General features: G+C 38.1%; 1 protein-coding gene across 3 annotated transcripts in view; it reads right to left on the bottom strand.

Moving 5' to 3' along the window:
* RAPH1 (Ras association (RalGDS/AF-6) and pleckstrin homology domains 1) overlaps window positions 1-21,404 on the bottom strand; it is a 101,552-nt gene extending 80,148 nt beyond the window's left edge. For all 3 annotated transcript variants that reach the window (XM_074595902.1, XM_074595903.1, XM_074595904.1), the window contains exon 1: window positions 21,059-21,404. The gene's annotated coding sequence lies outside the window, so the exon portion shown is untranslated. The remainder of the gene's footprint in view (window positions 1-21,058) is intronic.
* Window positions 21,405-21,665: the final 261 nt, after the last annotated feature.

Here is a 21,665-nt window from a genome sequence, read left to right as displayed (position 1 = left end):
ACATTAAACTTGAGCCAGTCTAATACCTTACTGCTGTCAAGAAAAGCAAGAATTCTCCTTCCCCTCCATCCACTAGCACTTTGCTCCAGAACATCGCTGAGCCTGCAAATCACCAGAAAACTCACTCAACACTCCAAACACCAAAGTCATCTTTCTGCTGAGTTAGCAAGCAGAAACAGATTACCCTTTGACTGGACAAATACTAGAGCCAACACATTCTTTCGGTTCATACCGGACAGCTGGGAGAAGGGACAGAAAAAGAAACAAGTGGGACTTCCCCTTTTTGGCAGCAGCAAGTTCACCTGTAACAGGCTCATCTGCCACTTACAACTCCACTTCTGGCTCACAGAGTGTACTATAAAAAACTCAAACACTTCGCTTACGTTCTTAAGGTCATAATAAATAGAAGAGACCACCTTTCCAATTAGTACAGAGAAAATTTCAAATGCTACCTACTGTAGGGCATATGCAAACACATATACATGACACTGAAAAACAGTTATAATTTTACTGCATTTGCATTTATTTATATTAAAATTGGATCAGTTTTACCAAATCAGTAAAATGACAAGTCATAATAAATTACTTTACCTACAAACATATTTAAAGCTCATAATTTTGATTACGAGCATTTAATGCTTTAGTACCTTTCAGATACCAAGTTAACCCCTAGAGAAGATTACATTTAAATAGAAGTTGGAACAATTTGAAAGAAGTGGAGCATTACCATTCATAAATACATTAATAATTCTGAGTTCAGAAAACTTCCAGCATTAACTCTGTAACACTAAAGCACAAGATATGAAAACACAGCATGCCCATACTGTTACAGAGAGCTTTCAAATCAGAGGCTAAATACACAAATGGTGTTTTCTCTGTTGTACTTTTTCATTTAATGCTGATAAGCACTGGTCAGACATTTGTGGAAACTAAATTTATTTCATAAACACAGGACCTTGCATATATCTGTGGAATTGATAGTCTCAGAACCAGTCCAAAGGCAACACATGTAAGGACATCTGTGCTTTTAAATATACATATATATATATACACACACACATATATAAATTTAAAATATATTATTTATAAAAAAATAAAAGAAAACTCTCTTTCCAATCTAAGTTACTTATTCAAGACAGCAGTGTGTAGGTATTTATAACATTGAAATGTTTGTGCATGAGCAAAGGTACAGCTCTGTTAAAATCCGTCACAGAACTGATGACACAAACGTACAAATGAATACTTGTTGCCACACAAATTTCACTAAAAAGTAAAATTTGAAAGGAAGGCCTTACACTTTAACAGGCCTGTATTTGTAACACAGTTTTGCCAAATTATCAGGAACAAACAAGACATTCTTTCCCTAGATATAAACACTTCTTTGCTACATGAAATGGTATGAAGAAGCGGCATGAAGATGCGTCAGGGGAAGTTCAGACTGGACGTTAGAAAAAGGTTCTTCACTGACAGGGTGGTTGGTCACTGAACAGGCTCCCCAGGGAAGCGGTGAAGGCACCAAGCCTGTCAGAGTTCAAGGAGAGTCCAGACGATGCTCTTAAGTCACATGACTTTGTTTTAGGTAGTCCTGCAAGGAACAGGGAGTTGGACTCCAAAATCCAACTTGAGATATCCTATTACTGTTTAATTTGGGTACAGCCATAATTGTGCAGTTTACTACCAATTCCATGAAATTAAAGTCACTTCAATTTTTCATTATTTGAAGCAGATATTAACTGGTTGATATAGGCTGCCTCTCCTGCTAGTGTAATAAACATTATGCAGTCTTCATACAAAAATTAAGCCATGATACTCAAGTTCACATTTGTTTCAAAGTTTGTATGTGACTTCATTTAGATGAGTATGCATAATCTCCTGGCACCACCAGCACGCAGCTGCCTCCCTCAGAGACTGCTGTTAGCAATGAGAAAGTGAAATGGGGTGACCTGCTTCATGCACACAACAGAGCACCCTTCCTCCTACATTACTTCACAGCCTTCCGGGATTTATAAACCATTACATGCTAATAACTACATCTGTATTTTGGGATTTTGTTGGTTTTTTTCAAAAACCAAAAAGATCTGAGCATGAATGGTTAATGTCATACCATAATATTTTCAGAAACACCTACATTCAAATTCTTTCATAAGAATACCTGGACACATTTCAATACTGAAAAAAATTCCACTCGTAATTCTAAACTAAGGGCTCACAAAATTCTGTGTAATGATGAGATATTAACAGTGCTAAGTCTAGAGTAACTCTGGCAAAGCAAGAATTTTCTAATCTTTTCCCCACGTTGCCAGGGTCAAGACTGCAGAATTCCTTTGGAATAACACTTTTAAAATATCTTCTGCTAGACCTTTACTTAGCGTAAAGAGTACTTACAAGAATACTCTGTTGTAGATCCCGGGATACCTTAACTCTTGAGTTTTTAAATAGAACCTTAATTGCAACTACAGATAATTTTTGTTTTTCAGTGTTTGAAGTGATCCTTCTCTTACTGAAAGATGAAGACGGACCCTGGATTCTGTTTCCTGGAGAAGGAAGAATGACCACTTCCCATTGTCCTTGTCCAGCATAGACACATCTCACTAGCACACTCTCAAGGCTTCCCTAAAATGACATCTTGGAAATTTTTGGTGTTAACAGGTGTACAGAGCTCAGTACTCAAACAAAGGTACCAGCCAACTGCACTCTCAGCTGTGGCTCTAGTTTCTTATGATGCTCTGCGCAAACAGCTTGTTGCTATTGAAAGCAGGGTCTTCGTCTTCCCAATATCTGGCTGTAAAGGCGATCACAAAACATATACTGTATTTATTATTATTTTGTTATATAACCGAGAATCAAACCCACAAACTTCATAAAACTTCAGGTAAGCAACAGTTTGTCAACAAACAAACATTGCTGCCACTTCTTGCCATGACATCTTAACATCAGAAACCATCAAGGCTCGTTCTTTCCTGAATTCAATGGAAAAATGGAAGACTTTGCAAGACGACTAACTTATAGATTACTTTTCTCAGCTAGTCAGATATTTAAATTCCTTCATCTGTCCTGGCTACAAATATAATTATATTAACAAAATATTTTTTTAACAAAGAAAAACCACCAAACAACAGAAACACTTTTTACGGACATACTGATAACTACAATATGGTTAAAAACCCCAAACTTTTTATAGATGGATTATTTTATTAATGCACAGTACCTTGGTATTTTCCTACAGAACATAAAAAAGTCATGTCCTCATATGAAAACAATTACATGCCATTTCTATGCATTAAAAATTAGTTAAAAAAACAGCTAAAAACGAGCTCATATTGTACTGCATACTGAATTTGCATCATGCTCAAAGAGCCATGCCCTTCATAAGGCAAAATACTACCTCAGTTTACAGTATCACTGCAGCCAGTCTCAGTTCCTTTCCAAAATACTTAAGCATGTGTCCACAAGGCTGATCACCGGTGCTGTCATTTCCTTCAGTATAATTTGGAAAGCAGCAGGAAACATGGCTCACAACAAATGCAGGAATACCTGACATACACAAACAAAACAGGACCTACTGTCCGCGCTCAGCCCATTTTTGAAGTCTAAGTATGCTCTATTGCGTTATTGAGTTAACCATAGTGAACTCCTCCCAAGATTAAGGGTATTCCAGTGAAGAGTTCTCACAGATGAATATTTTTCTGCTATATGAATCCAGGACAAACTCTTGTTCTAGACATACATTCTTTTGGCAGGACTAGGGGAGGAGGTTATATCTAGTTCACAGAAAATTAGGTCACCCATTTCATAAGCAAATATAAACTGCATGTTGAAGTTTGTAAGCATTTCATAGGTACTCTCCCTCAACAGAAATTTGGAAGAGATTTATCACAAATTCTGCATACAGCTAGATTAATTATAAATGCAGGAGGAAGGAAGTTCGTATTCACAACCTTAGTCAAACAAAAAACCATTATATCATCTTAACAGCTGTGTAACAATTTGGCAAGTCTCAGAGTGAGGTTTTTTTCTGAACATCCCAAAAGAACAATTATTTTTGTTTCCTCAAAAATATCTTCTTCGGTATAAAGACCTCTCTAAGGATTGAGCCAGATGAATAAACTACATAATACAACAATAAAAGTGGAATGTGTACCACAATGACTATTTTTACTGCTAAAGCAGCTGTACAGAGTTACCCACACTGTATAAGGAATGTCATTTGTGACACTAGAAATGGTAATTACTTGGACCACATTCGCATCTTGCTAAGGACAAGGGTTGGCAACTAATCTGCATTAATTTGCTGTAGCCAAAATGAACCACAAAGCAGCAAAAGTAGCTATTGAAAATGTAGGTGACAGCCACCAGTTTAAAAGCCACACTACAATAAGTCTCTTAATTCATTAGCACCTCAATATTTAAAAGCAAAATAACTTCCAAGTTGTGTTTGTCTACTATGAAAAAGTTTATGCAGATGCAGAAGTTTGTGGAACATTCCATTAGCCTACAGTCTCGTTTCTTCTAGCTGCTAACAGTGAGGTGTGAATTGGCTGGAAGATTTTTTTAGTTTCATTTTTTATAGAAAAGATTATTGCGCTTGAATCTTAGCTCTCTATCTCAAACTGTATTAAATCAAAAAAAGCAGCACCGTGAAAGGATTTACAATGAAGCTTAAAAAAAATAAGAAGAAATTATTTCACGGCTTTTATTGGTCTTCTACCTTCCTTCAGACCTCTAAACACCCACTCAGGTTTAAGTCTTGCTGGCAACTTCTTCCGATTATTTTTCCAAAGGATTTATAAAGTTTTACTGATAGGAGCTAGAGCCTAGCATACCTTAAAGGGCTAGCTTGTGACAAATCAGAACAGGTTTACAAGCCAAAAAGGAAATCATTTTTGCAGAGTTATAAATTTCATTCCACTGGGAGCTTTTCTGCACATTCTCCCTGCATCCCAACACATCCCTGCAGTAAAGGTAGCTTATAATTACTAAAATACATAATATGTATAGTTATTTATTAATTACTTCTGCCAGGCACAATGTCCAGACTGTAATGGCATGTTCCATTTGATAGTGCCATGTATCTGTTTCCATCAGCAAGAGCAGAACACTGGAATGAAATGGAGCTGCTTCTTTGGAGGTCCTGAAGTCTATACAGGTGATGGACTTCATCCATCTTCACCCTTCAGAATTAGAGCCGTCATTCTATCTCAAAGATGAGGTATTAGAGCTCTTTCTATTAAAGCACCACCTCCCCCCCCACTTTCTCCTTTCCATTCACAGGAAGCATGTTAAAGTGCATTCATACAGGTCAGGGCATCTCATCTCGTTCACTTATATCACATCAGCTAGTTCACTTGACTAACTCTAAAGCATGTAGAGGGATGGGTAAAGAACATGATCCTGTAGCTAGAAATGCAGCTCTTATGTCAAGGTATCCCCTGACATTAATTGCCCCTCTCCTATTCAATAGTAAAAGGAGACCTGAAACTGTAAAGAAACAGTTTGGTTCTTGACCATCAAAACAAACAAGGAATTTCTTAAGAGATGGAAAATTAGGGCAAGGTAGAACTCCAGCTTTTCAACTAGTATGGCACGTCAGTAAAACCAACAAACATAACGAAATCTAATTTTAAAATGGGAAGTCTTAACTGCAGTAAAACATTTTCAGAACATGATCAGTGCCTTTTGATTTTAATCCTAGCATCCAAAAACACTGTCATTGATGCTTTTCAGTAAGACTTCTAGTGATATAACAGGGTTTGTGCCACACTAGACTTCAGATGAAAATATTTCATGAACAAAATGTGTTTTCACACTGCAGCCTGATAAAAGACAAGCTGATTGATTCTAAGCCTAAACGAGGGAAATTAACTTTAGGCCTTTGAGATAAAAGTAATAGAGGAAGTAACGGACAAGACATCTGAATTTTCATAGCACACAGATGTACTAGGAGAGAAATAAGAGACTGAATAACATTATTAATGGCTGAAAGGATTTGACATAATTCAAAGCAACAGTTTTTAAACAGGTCAAATGATAACAAACCATTTCATTAAAAAAAAAATAATTAAAACATCCACCAACACCCGAGCTATATATCTAGGCTTAACAATCCCTGAGTATTTCTGGTGCATTTAATCTCTATATACTTTTGTATAAATTGGAACATTGAGAAGTCGATTGACAAATTCATTTTGCAGGTTGGGGTGGAACAAAAATCAGACTTTAAATCAGGTCAAGGACAACCAAAACATTTAATAACGTACAAAAGAAAAGTGAAGAAAAATCGCGTATGCAAAATATTTCCGATGCCGCATTCAAAATAACCTCAGGATGTAAGTAAAAAAAAAAGAATAAATCTAGTTAACAATGTCATGTCTAAACACAGAAATCATCCACAAGTTCAGTTCACAGGTCATGCTGTATAAGAATTAGATGAAAGATATTAACAAAGCAGTTTAAAAATTCTCGTAAATTTTATTATTAATAAAATTAATGCTAATAAATTAGGCTTTTCCAACTGTCAAGTCCTGCAAAAGCCTTTAAAACTGCTGAAGTGACTAATTCCAATCACATCATTATGGTACAGGATATTCCTTGATGCAAAGCTCCCACATAAATATAAACACATCACCTCTCTCTTGTAATCAAGTACTGAAAGAAGCCAGAAGACCTATCCTTCCCATCATCAGAAAAAGCTTAAGACTACACTATCCGCAGGGTGAAGCAGACAATCCAAGCAATTTGTATATGCAACGTCAGAAAATCCAAAGTTTCTCTACATAAGTCTTCCAATTCATCTAAAACAAACTGGGTCTTCTTTTTCCAAGAGGAAATGATAGCAGGAAGAAGAAACAGTGTTAAAAAAAATAATCAAGAAATATTAGACTTAAAATAGTGTATTTGGGATTGAACAATGTTACACACATACAAAAGACAGTACGCTATTTAAAATTTACTTTATGACGCAAAGACTGGAAGGAAAACCTTAAAAAGCTTTTTCTTTAAAAAAAGAAACACCATCACAAACAAAACGCAAAAAAACCAAAATCAAACAAAAAAAAAACCACAAACAACAACAAAACCCAACCATGAGACTCCCCACCCCTTTTCAAATAAAGAAAAACAAATGAGAAAAGCCCACCTTCTGGAGGAAGAAGAAAAACAAGCCCAAAAGTCAGTGGAAGAAAGTTGGGAAAGATTTCCACATATTGCTGTTGTTGCAGTGCTAAACATTGCTGGTCACAATGGATAGACTCCTAATACTCACTGCTATCACTTTCTAGCTGAAACTGTATTAGAGAGGTCAGAAAGTAAAAAACTTTACCTTTATTTACACCAGTATACTTTTTACACATTTGCTCATAAAAAGCACTAGGCAAGAAACACGTAGTATACCTGCTAACATATATATAAATATATATATGTATGTGTGTGTGTATACACGCACACACATACATATATATGTTGACAGGTATATATACGCCATATATATACATACCCCAACATAAGCCATTAGTAATAAGTTTCAATAAATAAATGTTTTAGAACATTCACAACCTTCTCTCATAGTTAGGTTTTGGGGTTGGCTTGGTTGCGTTGTTTTGGTGTTTTGTTGTTTTTGGTTTTTTTTTTTTTTTTTCTTTTTTTAATAAACTACTACTACACAAGGTAGGTTTTAAATTGTGCTGGTGAAGCTGAAGCAACTTCTGTTCTCCTACAGCTGGATTTGGCATTCTGTTGAAGATGCTCTTTTGCATTTGACAGAAACACTGCAACACACTTTGAAGGATGATATAGAGAGATACATATAGATAGATAGATATATAAATAGAACAAATAAGGAAGCAATTACCTGGACAATTTTCCCATCATATTGAAGGAAATCATACAACCAATTCAGTTTTTAGTGAACTTAGAAAAAGATGAAGATATGGGTCATGTTGTTTTGCTCTCCTTTTATTGTTCAACAGTATTCTAAAATCTTAGCTTCGCGTATATTGCCAGAATATACCGCAGTATAGCAAAAGCCTGACAAAACTGTAATCAGTGCAAAGTTAGACTAATAACCACTCTTCAAAACACTGGTCACCAAGGTGCACGTGGAAATTTTAGTCAAGGGACTCGCCAAAATTCATTATTTACTGGACAGTAGCTAAGAAGATCAGCAGTGAATGACTCAACAACTAGGTGATAGTATGCTATAACACAAGCTGCAGCTGTTCTGCCAGAGCTGCCAGTGGACCTTCACACTTATTAGGGGAAATGACTGGCTACAGTCCCATGGCAATACCACTACCAGGAATCCATGCCTGCCTGTTCACACTATTTCTATGTCTCCATCTCTATTCAATTCAGCGCAACCACTTATGAGATCCGGAGATGAAAACAGCTCTAGCAAAAGCCAGAGTGTGCCCCACAAGATCATTTATGAAGAAATACCTGTAAAAAATGTTAAAATCTTGTTTATTCCTGGTCTCAATTTTTCATCTGATGTCACAACCTTCTCTCAGAGGAAAACAATTAAAAGAGCAATACATCTGCGGAATCATTCACAGCCTACTGTGCTAGTAGTAAGGTCAATTCTAACAGTACTTCTTTCCAGCTCTATTATTCATGACATTTTATATTTTTTAAAATGCAATCAAGTCACAGAAAGCAGGTTCTCAGCCCCTTTTTCAACTCTTGCACATTATCTAATGAATTTCTCCCAGCTGAGGAGAATATGTACAAAGCACAGGACTAGCAGAGCTAATTATATTATCCAACCTCCCGCCATGTGCATTTTGAGATGGGGAACACCAAGAACAATATTACAACCCCCAAGAACTGGACAGAACATCTCCTGTGGGACAATTCTAGCCAACAAAACTTAAAAGCACGCATGCAAACATAAGCTCAAGTACAGGAAGAAAATGGGCACAGAAAAAAGGATTTTTCTACCTATCCTGTTTCAAATCAAGCAGCATTCCAGAAGCAAACGTTCCAAGACCAATAACCAAAAAGAGGACAAGAGAGCTAAACATACAACTTTCAAAACTACTGGTCTGCAACTCAGCAAGAGAACTGTAAGACTGTATAAAGCAAAAAAACATGCATGTAAGAGGACAGCAAAAGTAGTATGGTTCAAAGATGACAAGGACAGCTTTTAATCCATAATGTAATGCTTCCACTGTGGCAGACCTAATTCCCTCTTTCTAAATAATGTCCTATTCCTCAAGACACTATAAAAGATCAGCAATACACAGATGGCACAAATCAATTTTTTTACAGAATGCAGAGTCATGGATATCATTTCAGTGCTTATCTTGCTCATCTTTGGAAAGAGAAAAGATCAGTTAGTTACAAAGGGATTTCCTAAGCATGATCTATAAAATATATTAAGCATAGTGGCAATACATGAAAACTACAAAGTTATCAATCTGCATTCCATTAAATACCAGGCTACTGCATGCACACCTAATGATAGGAAGATCGTCACTATTTACTAAAGTTGAAATACAAGCCACAAGCCATATGTTCAAATCAGTTCCATGTAACTACACAGACGATTCTTGACGCATGCAGGACCAGACTGCCGCTGTCCCCCTGGTGAAATATTACTAATCACATTACAGATGCAAGAAAACACTTCAGAAATTATGAAAGAAATATTAAATAAGCTAAGGCTTGCAAAAGGACCTTCAAATTCCCCCACAAAGTAGCGTTCTCTAGTTTAAGAGATGACTCCATCACAGCACTAGTCTTCCACAACAAGTCGTGTCAGGCAAAATTTTAATCATTTTTTTGGAAAAGTGAACGAATAATGTAACACTTTAACCAGTTAACCATCTACGTATTCCAAATTCTATTAAAAGAAACCAACTTCATACTCCAAATACCACTGGTTTGATGTCACACTGGCTGTCACTATACTCCAAAAAGTTCAATACTTCAGTCTGAGCGTCTTGGAATAAACAGACATGCTAAAAGACGATTATTTAAGATGCATACTTTATATACTTATATATATGTAATCATACTGCAAAAACAAGAAAAGCCCTACTTCTGAATATGTTAGTTCCATATTCCTGTCAGTAATACTGCCTGAATCATGCTAAAATACCAACATTTTAAGAAAAGCAGTCCAGCAAAAGTCATTTTAGGAATGAAGAAACAGCTGCTGAATTTATCAGTAGGCTATGCCTTCTCAACTCCTATGGCATATCATAACATAGTGAAAGCATGCGCAGTTGTAAACTCAAATATTTAAATCCACACTGGAAGACAAAAAGAATGCAGACAACATACGGTCAGCTGCAATTTTTAACATTTTTGTAAGAGAACAACTGGCCCTTCATCTTGCTTTTCAACAGATTCTGAAGTAGAAAAATAAAAGATTTAGACAGCTTTAACTAGAACAATGTACTACACAAGACATACCAATAAATTGTAACATTTTATCATATTTCATCAGATCGCCTATCAAGAAACATAGAACATGTTGGATTGGAAGGGACCTTTAAAGGTCATCTAGTCCAACCCACCTGCAGTAAGCAGGGACATCTTCAACTACATCAGGTTGCTCAGAGCCTCTCATCAAGCCTGGCCTTGAATGAGGGATGTCTCCAGGGGATGTCTCCAGGGATGGGGCCTCCACCACATCTCTGGGCAACCTGCTCCAGCGTTTCACCACCCTCATTGTAAAGAACTTCAAACTTATATACAAATGTTGTTCTCAAATGCTCACAGCCTGTCAATAGTTGTATCAAAGAGTATGCCAGACTAACCTTATCTCAGAAAGTTAATAATGAGCACAAATACAGAAAACTAAAAAGTTCTGGTCTTCTAGTTTCAGGTGAGGTACATTTTAAATAAAAGGAAAACTGCATACCTTCCAAGACCAGTGGGGAAATGGAGAGGTGGAATCCAAGCTCAGAAGGTATGGGTTTTATTATGCTCTACAAAATTGAGAAACTATAAATAAAGTCTTAGGAAGACGTTGCTTTACAACACATTCTCCTGTTCTACAAACACTTTAAACCTATTTTATTACTGTTTTTAGGTTCAATTCTCATTTCTCAAATTCTAATGCACCTTTTACTTCACAGTATACAAAGATATGAGGTTGGCCCAAGGTCATACTATACAAGGACATAACAATTCATGTTGTCATCTTCAAAGTAAGTATACACTTCACAAGAATTAGTGGAAAACAGTAATCATCAGAAGGTACTAGATATGAGGAATAATTTTAAAAGTTACAGATAATACAATAACGTGCCTCATGTACTGCACTCAGATCAGTCTTTAAGCCAGAAAGCAAGCAACAGCAGTTCAATTTAAGCTCTTTTCATGAGAATGAGAGCAGACAGCCTGTACATTAAATCAAAGTAATTTGTGTCAAGTGACAATGGTTTTTTTCCTACACTACGTGCATTTTAAATTTAAAGGCCACACAAACCTAATATACTTTTGAAGGATCGAGGCCCAGAAAAAAAGACACATAAAATAATTCCCCAAACTTTTGGGTGTAAGAGTCTACCCAAGCTAACTTCCTACATGACACTTTTAAGTATATCAGGAGGATGAAGATTAAGTGACACCTCTTCTCAAGAGGAGAGACGCCCAAGTTATCACATTTCAGAAATGAACCACCACTGAAGTTGAAAGTGCACAGTCTGAAAATACTTTGTTTGCTCTGCACTGGACTTTCAACCCCACACTGCACACTAGTCATTCCCGGAATACTCCATTCCAGTTGATAAAAGATAATTTAAAGATTTTTCATTACAAAGTAGTAATAACTAATTACAAGGGCTTTTTTTTTTTTTTAAAAAATTGCTGTTGTTTTTGAGGACCTTATGAAGTTTTTACACAGATTCAAGCTAAACAGGAACGAGCAGTATCAAAATAGAAAGCTTCATTCAAGCTAATCACAAGCACTTGAATGGGGGTTTTGGGGGATTTGTTTTCTATTTTATTTTTAACAAGAAAGTCTCTGACTTTCACTAACAAGGACAGCAAGCATAAAAGGTTAAGCTGTATGCTGCACTATCAACTGAAGTTTAGTTAATACAGAGTAGTCTTCATAAAAACACTGCATGTTTCACTTTAAGAACTGTGACGTGGATTAATGGTTCCTCCTAACAATTTCACTCATTTCCCTATTGCTTCAATTTTCCCCTCTGCCAGCTGCCAGAAAGGGAAGACAACATTCACGCTTTTCTATAGGACCCTCCTTCTCCTTCCGTGTAATTGCTGAAAATGAGACTTCTCCTTTGTGCTATGCTTCTTAGAAAGAATCTCTGAGGTCTCTAATCCAGAACAACTGAACATTTACTTCAAAAAATAATTCCTTTCCTTCCTCCCTGAGCAGGAATTTATTGTTGGTACTCACGTCAATCTGACAAATAACCTTTCAGTTTCACAGAACTGATCATAAGATATCACTAAGTTACTTATTGATAGACATACCTGAGTAGAGGTGAAAGAAAAAGTTATCTTCTGTTACCCAGCTTCAGGTAGAGTTGTTCTCCTGACCTGTGACGTGCTCAGAGATGGCCAAAGGAATTCACAAGTTTTAGTCAGTATTACTACCTTGCACAGTTACTAGAGAGTGAAAACTACCAGCTTCCCCTCCCCTGCTAAGTAAAATGCCACTTTTTAATAGATATAAGTGCTTTTCTTAAAGCCTCAGACAGAAGTACTGTTAACTAAAATCCAAACTACTAGAAATGTTGGTCACTGACACACACCACAAACTTGCAGAATGCTTTTCCAGGAATAGCGTGCAATCATCCATGTTTCTATCAAAGCCACTCAGAACTACATGTCCAAGTACTTGAGTTGCGCATTAAAGACATAAGCAACAACTTCCTTGGAGAACAGAGGTCTAGAAGGCATTTTTCTTTAAAAGCCCAGAACAACTTAAGGAGTTTTTTCCACTAGGGGAATTACTTTTTTTAAATGCCCCGTAAAATGCATTTGTGTAAAAGGTCTTTAGTCACCTGTGAAGAAGAATGATTACAGACACCTGGAATGTCCAAACTTGCATTGGTATATTAAAACAGATTCCAACAATTATTAACTCAATTTTGAATGGTGCAACGAGATCATGGTGATCCTTCTAGCAAGGAGAAAAGCAGGAAGCAAGGATAAAAAAAAGCAGGAAGCAAGGAAAAATAAAGGAGATAACTAAGGATAAATAGACCTTGGAATGCTTGGCTTCTGGCATGGAATCAAAAATTCTATGGAAGATGCCTCATCACTATACAGGCATGAACTAGGCAAACCAGGATGAAATGCAAAACAACCACACATGAGCGGGAAACTGCCTACGAATAGCCCACAGAGCAATACCAAAGACTGAGGTTTTATTTTAAGTCCAGACACAATCCATCAGTAGTGTACCTCCCACTGAACAACTGTGAGGAACCTCCCCGGGCAGTGAATATTGTCCTCACTTCTGAAGGAAGCTAGAGTAGATATGCCATTTATTTCACATAGGGTGTCTTCTCCTTGTAGACACAGAGTTTCAGAGTTAACACAAATTTAAGAACTTCAGATCTTAACTTATCTTTGTGTATTCCCAGCAAATGATATGAGAAAACCTGAGGGAACACTGTCATAGTCATAAGAAAATAGTTTCACATTTGTTAAGAGTGTATGTCTGTTCACTCCTAATTCAATACTTCCACTCTAAACCATAAAGAAGAGGAGTAACAAGCAATGAGCTCAGACACAAAGGAGAAAAAACACAGGATTATCATTAAGCTGCAAAAGTCAGTCTCATTCCAAAATCATTCATGATATGTTTTCAAACATCTTGAAAACTTACTGTTTTCAGTATTGAGCTAGAACCCATCCTCATTTCATAAACCAGCTTGCCTAAATAAGTGTAGATAACATTTGTCATCTAGATATGAAAATTAATTCATTAACAAAATCACGGTGCAAAGTATTTCCTACAACAGATTATGAAAACCTGGATATATGGCTTTTAATACTTGTAAGATGCAAACAGCAGCCTACAAGGGAATTTGTCTTTATTTTTAAAAATGCTTTTACATCCCAGAGATAAAAGAACCTTTAATTTTCCAAAACTGTACAGTCATGGTCTAGGAAGGTGTACACAAGGGTGTAGCTTCTCTTCCTCTCTCAGCAACTCCCCAAAGGTAGAACCTTTCACCACAACTCATCACCCCTTCAGTCTTACCAACTTGGTATGCTGTGGATCATGCTGTAAAGTGGATCATAGAACTTTCCTGTATCAAATCTCACCAGGCTTTTCTTTTTAAGAGTATTTTTAACACACAACAGTTTAGCGATCACTGAAGCTAAATAAGACCTAAGGATACTTCTGCCAGGAAAAGTATAAGGAAAAGAAATATAATCGTCTCTAATCTCAATTGCTTACCTTTTGCTCTTATTAACACCATTTTATTAAGTGACCTACTAGAAAAAATACCAAGTGGAACATACAGTTCTTGAGACTGGGTCAGCACTGTCAGAGATCAAAGTAGGGAGAACTGCAAACCTGTGGCTATTCCAGGCACCGCAAATGCATCTGTACAGATATTAACGACTGGAAGAAGTTTATAAACAACACATGGACCAACTTGACTTCCTCCAAAGTACCTGCACATTTGTTTTGCTAATGCTGTGTTCTATAGCATCTAAAACAAAGTCTATCAGTGGCATCTCATCATGAAGAGGTGGAAAGAGGAGAGAAAGCCAGCAAGCATGTACACAAGCTGTTTCTTTCTGAACATTTGTCTTTCCACCAATGGCATGTCACAAGGATCAATTCAGCAACTTCACGGAGTTAACGTAGGAGTACCACTACAAATCTACAAGCCCTTTGTCAGAGACGAAAATCTGTCAAACATAGTTTCAGTATACTTTCTCAGTGATTAAACCAATCAAATAGGCATTTTAGACAGATATTTCATCACAATAATCAATGAAACAATGTAAAAGAAATACAGAGACATTAAAAAACACACTAAATATTTTTTTCATCACTGATTGAAACAACATATTGGGGCAAAACTGTCTTAGCACCATCTGTAAGTTCCAAAAAGAATGAAATTTCACACAAAACACCCCTTTATGAATTCTGTGTTGTAAAGGTAGCATTTTTCGCAGTATGCAGTAACTCACTCAACTTTTAATGTTCCACTTAACTCAGCAGGCAATTTTATGACACATATTGAAGGGATTTAACTGGAAAGGTGATCTCAGAGTAAGAATTCAACCATTTGAGACGGGATTATTTTATCATCAATGCTTGATTCATATTCATTATTTGCACTTCTAACTCTATTTAATGACATAGCCTTCAAAATCGAATTTCACAAGTAGGTGATGCAAATTTACCAATTACAATTTCATTAAGGCTAGTAATTAAGTCTTTTGGACAGTTCTGAAAACATTTTTTCTTTTACGATGACCAACTGGATTTCAGAAAATAAAGTTAAATTTTGCATAGACTAATCCTTTAAGAGTTTGCAGTACTTCCTCAAAGAACCTGCAGAGTTTTTCACAAGTCACTGATACACGAAGGTAGGATAGTAGAAGCAAAAACTGCTTGCTCAACAACAGTTTTAGTTTGGCGGAGTGCTTTTACTAGGACCCTGTAACCAAGTTCAGGCATTAAGACTATGCTCACCTAGAATGAACTACCTTTCCTATGCTAAAGATGGCTGTTCTTAAAGCAGGAAAGTGGTAATAAATTACAGAATTTGCATCAAGATGAAATCTGTCCATGCATCATTGGAAAGCAACAAGCTCTACTTGGAGCTATTCTTTAGGGAGCAAACTACTAAACTGTTCTTTCCTACTGCAAGAACCAAGAAGGCAACAATTTAAAGAAAAAAACAATGACGAGAAATAATTGTATTGCACATCTCAACTCTAAGCATAGCACAGTTAACACTTTTTTAAAATTTTTCTTTAACGCAGTATTAAGGACAAAAAAATATGCCAGGTCCGACAAAGCAAATTATGAGGTCTTTGGGGATAGGGAAGGACATGATGGAATAATCACAGCACTGGCAGTAGCCAAGGTCTCTATGCCAGTGACAGGCAGTGAACTTCAACTCTCACTGTCACATGAACAGAAGTTTCTGCCAGTCCTCACGCAATTGCTCCCAAAGCTTTCTGAACGTTAAAGTTATCAGAGAGGATGAAGGATGCCAATCAGCCTCCCTCCAGCCCCTTTCTGCACATGTTTCATTTAGCATATTTTTCCACTTCATACATGCATTTGAGAGAAATGACCAGGTCCTCTATTTAACTTCTCCAAGACTTTTTTTTAGAGGAAAGCACAATACTGACACAAGTAATTAAACTGATGAGAGCCACAAAACTGGAGAATGATGTCACTTTTTGTTCCTGTTTCTTTCGAATCCTGATCTGCTAGAAATCTGCTATTGTGCTGTAATAAATAGTGGGAAACAGTAAGGTAGTTTGGATTTGTGCTTAACATTGCTTAAGCAAAAGAGGACTGGTTTAGTTTACAAATGCAACTTGCTATTTTAAATGCTTAGATTGACAATACTGACACCCTTGGACAGTACAAGATCATTTCAGCAGATGTCAAATACAACAATTAGAACAACACAACGTTAACATTCCAAAAAGGGGTGGTACTTAATAAAGTTTTCACAGAAGATGAGAACAAACCTCATTCAGTCTACCATTTTCTCTATGCAACATCAGTGCATTTTTACCAGCAACAACTTCAGTTCTTGAACGCTTTAAAATATTTACTTAAGAAAAGCAAACACATGATAACAGTTTTGCTACTGCATATAGCAATTCCTTCAACAGACTCACTATAATATTTTTGTACAAAAACTTTCACCTTATACACCATTCTCCTAACAAGAAAGAACAGAGGCAATGAAGATTCAACCACCTTTCTGATTACGTCAACTTAAATTAATCTGATGAATTTCTGTGACTAGAAATTCAGTAACAGATAAAAATTATGTTCTATGACTATGAAGTTTTAAAACTATTTTCATAGTAGCTCTGGAATTCCTCCTCCCTACCCGGTCCTCTCTACAGAATTCAACTAACTCATTACGAAATAAGATGGCAAAAAATAGTTTTCCTAATATTTAACCCTCAGGCCAGTTTCAAACTCTTGTGCACGTCATCTTCCCCTATACAACTCCTAACAAATAGAGTGCTAGCTCACAGAACAAGATATTTCAAGTGCTTTTCACTAATAGACGTATTAAAAAAAAAAAAAAAGCAAGCTCAATAAAAATATTATTCTGTGTAACATCTACATTAAAGACTTCAACTACAGCCTGTCCTAGCAAATAAATAAAATTTACTGCTTAGGAAGAACTAGAGAAGTGACTTTAACTCATTGAAAAGTCAAAAAATATAATCCAATGTATCTGGATCAAGTTGCATAAGTAGCATGCTGCAGATACTTTTTCTAGTCTTTATAAGATTTTCAACTACGAGGATGATTATTAGCAACCTGAATCATCACGGAATTTTACTTGTCTTTCTCACAGGGACTGATATGCTTAATTGGATAGTTATTACCAATTTCTAGTATTAACCTCTTGAAAATAATATGCCATTTTCAATGAACACAGGTTTTAAGTGATTATAATGCTTGCAGATTAACAAAAATAAATTTAAATCCCTTGCCAATCTGAAGAACAATTATAACAGGCAATTAATTATAGTACAAGTTTCTTCACTGGCATTCCCTAACCTTATAGACATTCCTAATGGTGGAGAGCATTCAATGCATGTACTTACTCAAAATCTGTGACTGACAATTATGATAGATATTTTTTGAATCCTTAAAAGGAGTTACTCAATACAACAAGTTTGGGTTTGTAAGTTACATTTCCTTAAACAAAATTAACATTCTACACAGAAACACGTTAAACGTGACTACTCAGCAGTCTGCTGTCATTTCTACGTATTATTAAACTTCAGCAATAAAACAGATCTGGATTGCCTCTTTTTATAAAGCTTGTTTATCTGAGATTGCCTGATTCAGATGTAAATCAACATACGTTTTCTTCTAGCAATTGCAGAGAAAGGGTGAGAAACATCACAAAATAAGCATCCATCAGTGTTTGGTTTATTGTTGTGGGCTGAAATACAAGTTGAACGTTTTTGGCTTTGATAAGTGCCCAAAACAAGTTCTAGATTTAACCAGTGGGGTCCTCAGTATGAACTGATGTTAATGGGAAGCTGTGAAATACATTATTTCAGTTCTACTGGAAAATTCAGTCATAAAACTATTGTTTAACATAACAGTGTGATTATTTTGCAACCTTCAGCTTCATTTGTAACCAAGAGATTTGGATTTTTTCTGCTATTAAGAATGTGATCTAAATTACTTAATGGCTGGGATCTTCAGCACTATTCTTCTTAGTATTTGCCTAACTGGCTTAGTCACTCAGATTTAACTCTGCCCCAGTTTGATAGAGTTTTGGTTTTTCCCCCCTCCAGTGGCTCAAAGACATTTGAAGAAGGAAGGCAAGTTGTACAACCAATAAAGATCAGATTAATACAGCATAAAGATGTTAAGTAAGAGCACAAAGGAATAACTATTTCTGGCTAGAAAAGCTAGCTGATTTTATTAAAAATCTTGATGCTGAAGGAAGAGATAAAGGAGCACATGTTCATATTCTTGCAAAATTCAAATAAAGAAGCAACACATTAGCTTTACAGCTGAAAAAAAATTCAGTGGTTTGGGAGAAGGGAGAAATGAGGCAATATCCACATACACTGATACTCAGAAGACTGAGATATTCTCTTGAAAAATAAAGCCTCTTAAAATCAATGAAATTGAACAATTACCTACAAAGTTACCATGACAGTCTCATACACTCTTTTAAACCAACATGTGTTCTCCGTACTACGGCTTACTTTATGGAGAAAGGAACAGGCTGCCATATATAGGGAGTTCCAAACGGTTTATATCAATGCAATACTCCCCTGGAAGAAAACTATTTTAAAGTCAAACCTGAAGGCAGTGGCCTCAAAATATTACGCAAGGCAGGCAGACTGAAGATTATATCAAATTTGTCAGTGCCCCTTTATATATTTTTTATATTCTTTCGAGAGATTAACAACTGGTATACTACACAGCTTTCCTGAATTGTGGCTTATCTCTTTAGCAATACTTTTCTCTCTGTCATCCCACGCTGAGTCAAGAGAAACAGTGGTAGAAGAACTCTTCATTGCATGTCATATAAATCTAAAACCCAAGCCATTTTAAGGAAATATCTATCTGAAAATGAAATTTGTAGTAGGGTAATAAATGAATTCCTTGATGCCACTTACCTCCTTGTTCTATGAAAGCAAAAGTATCCCTAAAGCGGATTTCTGTAAGGTAATTTGAGTGTCACCCGCTGATATGAAAAACCACATACCCACTTAGGTGCAGAGAAACAGTTCTATATTCCACTATCAACCACACCCACCAAGAAGGATATCAGCATATTAAATATGGACATGTCTACACCTTTATATCTACATGTAAAGTATTCCCTAGAACTGGAATTTATGACTTATATTTTTTTCTTCAAGATGATTTAGCAAGCAATTTTTCTGTTCCTCTATTTTAATAGGAAACTTCTCAGCAGAGATGATTAAACAGACAGTAAAATAGGAAGATTTGCTTTTTTAGAAATATTGTTTCAATAAACATCTAAATTCATTCATCAATAAACATATAAATTTATTTTTCTGCTCAAAGGTGTTTTACAACCTAATGTGTCCCTGTCTGGAGGACAGGGAAGCGAGGGGGAACAGATGAAGAGAGGCAATTTGTTTAAAATGGAGCAGGTGTGATTCTGCAGTCATTCCCCATTCCTCCATCACATGAATGGCAGTGTAAAGATATTAGCCATATGAAATAGCATACTCGTGCCAAACCAAGTATACCTGTACTCCTCCAATTAAAGGAGTGTACTATACATACTGTTGCTTGTCCCCATCTGAGTACCTATAACCCAGTAAAAACATAAAAAGCCTTGAAATACTACAAAAAAATGGCAAAATACAAAGACAGTGCCCAAACATGCAGATGACTATTTTCTGACACACAAGATGATAAATCCAAAACAAATAAAACCTTCCAAAATGAACATATAAGTCACTGGCTTCTTAAAATAGCTAGCATTAATAAAGGAGTAATAGAAGTATACCTATATGAGTTTTACACAGGTCATGTGACACTCATGTATACAGACACTCCTCCTTCCCCTCCCAGCATCAATGATTTTCCCCATGCAAAAAAAAAATTAAAAAAAAAAAAAATATATATATACACACACACCACTCTCCCCATCTTCATGAAAACCAATGCAGACACCAGCCTTGCTTTGGAGGCTCTCCACAAACCAGCCTGCCCTCAGTAAGTCGTATGGCTAAAAAGCTTAAGAGATTTCAAGTCTTTTTTTTTTTTTTTTTTTAACGAAACATTGTAGCGAATAATCCAAAGCAATCTTTCCTTTCTGCACGAGGAGAGAGGATCTGAGCGCGTTTTGTTCCCCGGGTCGCACAGAGAGACCCGGCGATGCCTGTGCAGGGGACTGGGCTGCCTGCAGCTCCACAGGGTGGAGACTCACCCAAGCTGACATTGTCTGGATGCCACCGACTACATCCCTCGCGCATCCCCGGCTCACTTCCCAGCCCCTTCTGAGGCATGCCTTACACAGGGAAAAGCCGGGGGGGTGGGGTGGGAACTACACACACACACAAAAAAAAGAAACCCTTCACCAGTCATCAGCATTGCAAAGCCGGTTTGAAAAAAAACAGCCGATGATTTTTGGGGCGCGGAGGGGCGCAGGACACAGACTGGAGGGTTGGGTGGGGGGGCGTGAAATCTTCGCCCCTCTCCCACTCCTTCGCTCCGGTCCTCCCCGCCCAGCCCCCGGCCGCAGCGGTCCCTCGGCGGCCCCCGCCCCGCCGCCGTGCTGAGGGGGAAGCGGCAGGAAACACCGCCCCCGGCTCCGGCAGACGCCCGCCGGCTCTCCCACCGCCGCCACCCCCCCGAAAAAAATCCCGACAAGACGCCGGCTCCACCACTCACCTCGCCCCGGCTGAGGAGAAGCCCCTGGCGGGCTGGCGGACAGCGGCGAGCCCCCACAGAATAAGAGCGGCGGGCACGCTCCCGCTCGCTGCCGCCAGCGGCACCCGGGCTCCGCTCCGCCTGCAGACCCCCGCGGCGGCGGCTGGTGCTGCTGCTCCTCCTCCCCCTGCTGCCGCTAATGGTGGCCGCCGATGCCGGTTCCCACTGCCGCTCCCTTCCTTTCCCGTGTCTTGTTTCCGCCGAGCGCGGAACACGCCTCCGCCCGGCCGCCGGAGCACGTCCCTGTCCGGCAGCGGAGACACCGCTCCCTCCACGCCGCTACCGCCCCACCGCCCGCCGCCGCTCCGGGCTCCCCCCCCGCCGCTCACTTCCGGCGCGCAGGCCGCGCCTCGCCCCGCCCCAGCGGGCCCACCGCCAGCGCCCGGGGGGCGGCTGGGGCCCCGCAGCGCAGAGGCAGCGGCCGACCGTTGGGCGCGCGAGCGGCGGTTGGGCGCGCGAGCGACGGTTGGCAGGCGAGGGTCGGTTGGCGCGCGGGGGGCGGCCGGGCGCCATGCCGGGGTGCCCTGAGGCGAGCTGCCGCCCCCGCCCCGGGGCCGCTGGCTCTCTC

Source organism: Larus michahellis, chromosome 7 (assembly GCF_964199755.1).
Source record: "Larus michahellis chromosome 7, bLarMic1.1, whole genome shotgun sequence".
NCBI lineage: Eukaryota > Metazoa > Chordata > Aves > Charadriiformes > Laridae > Larus > Larus michahellis.
The sequence above is the reverse complement of the archived record's forward strand: the minus strand, read 5'-3'. Positions and strand labels throughout refer to the sequence as shown.